General features: G+C 38.8%; 1 protein-coding gene across 1 annotated transcript in view; it reads right to left on the reverse strand.

Annotated features, from left to right (window-relative positions):
* Window positions 1-6,011, reverse strand: part of STX3 (syntaxin 3) — a 139,166-nt gene that overhangs the window by 7,450 nt on the left and 125,705 nt on the right. The gene's annotated exons all lie outside the window — the stretch shown is intronic.

A 6,011-nucleotide genomic window follows, 5' to 3' on the forward strand; every position in this document is an offset into this window, starting at 1 on the left:
AGGAGCCTTGCTGTGCGTATGCAGACAGGGAAGTTTTCCTTGACCTCAGGAGTGGTCATCTTATCTCTTTATTCCAGTCAGAACTCAGCTTCTGCCACTACCTTTGTCCTTGGAGTGTCTGGGTGAGAACAAAGCTTCAATTTTGCTCCACTCGACAAACACCAGCTGTCCAGCCCAGGGGCCCATCTATCTCCTACCTCACAGGGAAGAAAAATAAATACTGACTTCTCTGGGGACTTCACAACCAAACCAGACATCGTGAGCTGCCTTCCCTGCAGGTGGCATTGTTGCATAGGTTTAGAAGGAGCCATGAGGGCCTTTTGGAGAAGAAAAAAGTCAGGGTGAACTTCCATTCGCTCATTTAACAAATCTTTGAGCATCTGTTCCAGTTGTTCCCTTGAATCTAAGATTCTTCCAACTTTAGATACACCATTATTTTATGGACCACTAAGATTAAAGAAGCTACCAATTAATCTGACACATTTCGTTAATCTTAGAATCATTCTATGCAAATTAAAAGAGCTCTGTGGATATTTTAAATCATATCACTCACATGCTACAGACAAAAGCAAATGTAAACAAAGTAGCTGGTGAAAGTAAATCCTAAAATATTTTCATCATGAGTCTGCGCCTTCCAAATCGCTTCCTGGCTCAGAATCATCAGTCCCTGTTTTCTCACATAATTATCATGCTTTGAGCCATCACAAGCACTGATAATGCAATATCTCTTAAAAGAATGCTCCACTCTTATCTCCAGAATTGCCTGTCCATCGGTGACCCCAGTTTCTCAAGTTTCCATGCTGACCCTCTCTGATCTTACCAGGAGGTGTCAACAGAAAATTTCAGATCAAATTCTTCATGTGCAAGTGATCGCAGCTACAGCACACCTATCCACCAGCCAACTGTAATGTCATTGATTATAAAGCCTCTAAAATTTGGATGTCTTATTATATGAAAAAAAATGTGCTTGTTAGAATGAATGAAATATGTTATATGCCAGGTTCTGTTCTAGGCACTGGAGATACAGAAGTGGGGGAAGGAATCTCCTGGAGCTGATACTATAATGAAGGAATACAGAGAATATGAAATAAATAAGTAAAATATGTATCATATTAGATGGTGATAAATACTACAAAAGGTTTAGAGCTGTACATGGGATAAAATTTAAAATAATTTTCTCAGTCAAGGAAGGCCTCACTGTATAACTGAATCACTTTACTGTAGACCAGAAACTAACACAACATTGTAAATCAACTATATGTCAACAAAAATTTATAAAAAAATAAATAAAACTTCACAGCAGAAAAACAAAAGGCCTCACTGAGAAAGTAACATTTAAGCAGAGACCTGAAGTTGTCAGGTGAGCCAGCCATAGAGGAATAGGGGGCAGTGAGAATTCTAGGCAGATCTTCAAGGTGCCAAGGTCCTAAGGCAGGAGCATGCCTGGCCTATTCAACGAATGACAAGGAGGTCAAACAGCTAAAACAGAGTGAGGGCAGACATAGCAGATGTGTGGTTGCCAAGGGAGAGGGGAGCAGGGGAGGGTTGGATTGGGAGTTTGGGATTAGCAGATGCAAACCATTACATACAGGATGGATAAACAACAAGGTCCTATTGCATAGCATAGGGAACTATATTCAATATACTGTAATAAGCCATAATGGAAAAGAGTATGAAAAAGTATACGTATGTATAGCTGAATCACTTTGCTGTGCAGCAGAAATGAACACAACATTGTAAATGCTTCAATAAAATAAATTTTTTAAAAATAGAGGAGGATGCGTTAGCCTGGTAGGAGCTGAGTGCTGGTGCGCCCTAGCCCTCTTCCCTGGAATATAATAAAACCAGACTGCAGAGTGCTTCCTGGGCCATAATTAAGACTGGAGCTTTTATGGTGAGTCAGAATGGATGAATAGGCAGGGCACAGAGGTTTTTTAGGCAACGAAATTATTCTGTGTAACACTTTAATGGTGGATACATGCCCAAACCCATAAATGTACGAGAGTGAACATTAAGGTAAACTACAGACTTTGGGTGCGTATGATGAATCTACGTTGACACATCAACTGCAACAGAAGTGCTACTCTGGTGTGGGATGTTGATAATGGGAGGCTGTGTCTGGGGCGGGGGGCAGGGGTATATGGGAAATTCCTGTCCCTTCCTCTCAATTTTGCTGTGAACCTAAAACTGCTTTTAAAAAATTAAATCTTTTTTTAAGTATAAGAATACATATTATCCCTCTCTATTAGTAGTATTTAAAAAAACACCTTTACACATATTTTTTCCTCCCATTCTCTTATTTTTGTGCATGTGATAAGAACACTTAACCTAAGATCTATCCTCTTAGCAAAAGTTTAAACGTACAGCATTGTTAACCACAGGCACCATGGTGTACAGTAGATCTCTAGGACTTATATAGCATGGGGATAACTGGATATCCACACGCAAGAGAATAAAATTGGACCCCTATGGTACACCATTCACAAAAATCAACTCAAAATGGATTAAAGACTTAAATATAAGACCTGAAACTGGAAAACTCCTAGAAGAAAACATAGAGAAAATCTTCTTGACATTGGCCTTGGCAATGATTTCTTGGATATGACACTGAAAGCACAAGTAACAAAAGCAAAAATAGACAAATGGGACCACATCACACTAAAAAGCTTCTGCACAGCAAAGGAAACCATCAACAAAGTGAAAAGGCAACTTATGGAATGGGAGAAAATATTTGCAAACCACATATCTGATAAAGGGTTAATGTCCAAAATAGCTTAAATAAATAAATAACCTGATTTTAAAATGGCCAAAGGACTTGAATAGATATTTCTCAAAAGAAGACATACAAATAACCAACACATATATGAAAAAGTGCTCAATATCACTAATCAGGGAGATGCAAAACCACAGTGAGATATCACCTCACATCCGTTAGGGTGGCTATTATCATAAATGAAATACAACAAGTGATGGCAAGAATGTGGAGAAAAAGGAACCCTTGTGCACTGGTGGGAGGAATATAAATTGGTGCAGCCACTATGGAAAACAGTAGGAAGAGTCTTCAAAAAATTAAAATAGAACTGACATAGGATCCAGCAATCCCATTCTGGGTATATGTCTAAAGGAAATGAAAACAGCATCTCAAAGAGATATCTGTCCTCTCATGTTCACTGAGGCACCACCCACAATAGCCAAGATATGGAAGCAACCTAAATGTCCATCAGTGGATGAACGGATAAAGAAACTATTATATTTACATACAATGTGATATTATTCATCTTTTAAAAATAAGGAAATCCTGTCATTTGCAACTTCATGGATGAACCTGGAGTACATTATGCTAAGTGGAAGAAGCCAGACACAGAAGAACAAAGAAATACCTGATCCCACTTATATGAAGAATCTAATAACCTAAGTAATTAAACTCACAGGAGAAAGTATCATGGTGGTTACCAGGGACTGAGGCAGAAAGGAGACACCTTAGTCATCTAACAAGGAGATGTCGGTCAAAGGGCGTAAAGTTTCCCATTGGCCTTTGTTGTTAGGAGCAAATACTCCTGTCAAAACCGCCACGCTGAAGGCCCATCACTGGCAATCATTCAATTAAATCACCATCAACCCAATATATCTCACCTATTTGGCAACAGCCCAGACCTAGTAAACATCAAGGGACTAAGGAAAAGCAGCTCTCTCAACCACACAGAGGCCGCCTTCTTGATAATGAACGCTCCCAGCAAGGACTGTTCAGGAAACAGAAGGTGAAGGTTTAGGAAGCCTCGCGAGATTTTAGGCCTGTGCCTGTGCTCAGGTGCAAAGAGTTATCCACCAAAGGAAAACTTTTACAGCACTATCACTCAGCCTCCTGAAAGGAACATTTTTATGACGGCTCTGGTACTCAAAAGTGTATGTAGGTCTCATACAGTTAAACAGCTCTTTTCCATGTTCGTGGACCTGGGGAATCTCTGAAATTCCTGAGAGTTTGTCCTACAGGTCAAGTGACTTATAGGAGGCTTTGTGGGATCAGTTTAGGGATGCCACGAAGCTTTGTCTTAACGGATGGGTTCTTTGATTACGTACTTGAAGTCATTATTTCAGATTTAAGGTGAGTCCTCCAAAAATATTTTGTTAAAATGCATCTATTTCCCTCTGGGGCACTGAGGGGAGCAGCTACAACAGACTTGAAGGCTTTTATCCATCTAGACAGGCAAGCTGAAGGGAATTCAAACCTAGAGGACCATCCTAGCCTGCTATGGAAATAAGCTTGGTGGAAACCCACCCTCCAAAGTGAGTTCTTAATTAGCCTCAGATCAATTGAAAGTACTGTCAAATAAGAAATCCAAAACTCATTAGAAAAAAAAAATTATCCATTTACCTTGTTCCTAGAATCCAAGAATGAAAATTAACCTCATCCTATTGACCTTGGAGAAAGGTAAAGAAATATTCTTACTACAGCTGTTCCCAATAGGCCTGCAGTGTAGTCAAGCCTTGTATTCTGTCTCATTGTTGACCCGATGGTGGTCATTTCCACCATGGCTACTAAACCTTTCTTAAAGGACTTAAGCTACCAACAGGAAAGGATTATTATGTTTCTACTGAATTGAAAATATGACGTGTCCACAATTCAGAAAACCGCTAAACAGTAGAACAGTACTGCCTGCATCTGCCAATATTAACAACATCTGTGGAAGATTAGCGTATAAAAGACACCATTCAGGTCTGGCTTTGCTTCTTGAAAATGGCAATTCCACCTCTTAGGCTTTGTTCTCTGATTTGAAAAGTGAACTTGATAAAGAACACCTTGTAAAAGTGCAGACACACAAGCCAATGTTATTCGGGCTCTATATTCAAGGTGTAATTTATAAGAAAAAGAAAAGAACTTTTCAAACAACTGGAAAATTAAAGGATATAACATTTATATGCCCACCACTCAGCTGTAACAGATTTTAACATTTTTATGTTTGTTTCAGATATATTTTAGAAATAAAACATGACAATGTTTTATTGTTTTAATGTTAGCCCTTCCACACCAGCACCATGTGCCCCTACTTAACGCAATTCTCCTTCCCTCTCCTGAGATAGTAACCATGATCCCCATGCATGGTTTTACATTTTTACTAAATGAGTATATATATATAGGTAGCGTTCGTTTTACAAATATAGCACATTTGCATATTTTTAAAGCTTTACAAGTGAGGTCATGCTAAAAATATTCTGCAACTCATCTCTAAGAGTATTAAACTGACAGACCTGTGGCTTATTCATTGTATCTGCTACATAGGACTTAAAGTTTGAACATATGTTGTTCTCAAAGTTTTCCATAAATTCATTCATTTAGTCATTAAAACAGTCCTAGGAGGTAGATATTATTTTCCTCCCATTATACAGATGATTAAGTGATACATGGAGGAATTAAATAACCTGCCCCGAGTCACACAGCTAGTAAGTGGCATGTAATCTGCATAGGATCAGACTCCGAGATAAGGGTTCAAAGCTCAAGATTGGTTCAAAAGGAGCACAGTAATACAATAGCTAATATTGAGGAGGGTTCCTGGTGGGCAGGTGTGCTTAATTAAGTGACAGGTGGAACCATGCACCTTTCTGAAAGTTCTTTATCAACTCTATCTTTTCCAGCTTCATCTTAACTCACCATAAGAAGTCAAACTAAAAGAATTTGAATGCGTTACCAGACAAACTACCAGTACCTCTGTCAGTGGTTTACTGAATGCTACTAACAGCTGTGTGGGTGACAATGACCCTTCCACACCAGCCTCCCAGCTGAGGCCCTGTTTTGAGGTTAATTATTCAGACATCAAGAAGTATAGCCACAAAGACACAGCATGTTTTATTTGTAGAATCATCTCTCCATAAAAATTATGTATTTATATATATCTTATCATAAGAGAATATGCAACGGCTACATTGCCTCTTATTTATAAGAAACACTTTTTTAAAACATATAAAGCATTAGGCACTACCTGAACCCTAACTTCTAGATGACCTCTCAGGATGTG

The sequence above is a fragment of the Lagenorhynchus albirostris genome, chromosome 9 (genome assembly GCF_949774975.1).
Source record: "Lagenorhynchus albirostris chromosome 9, mLagAlb1.1, whole genome shotgun sequence".
NCBI classification, from domain to species: Eukaryota; Metazoa; Chordata; class Mammalia; order Artiodactyla; family Delphinidae; genus Lagenorhynchus; species Lagenorhynchus albirostris.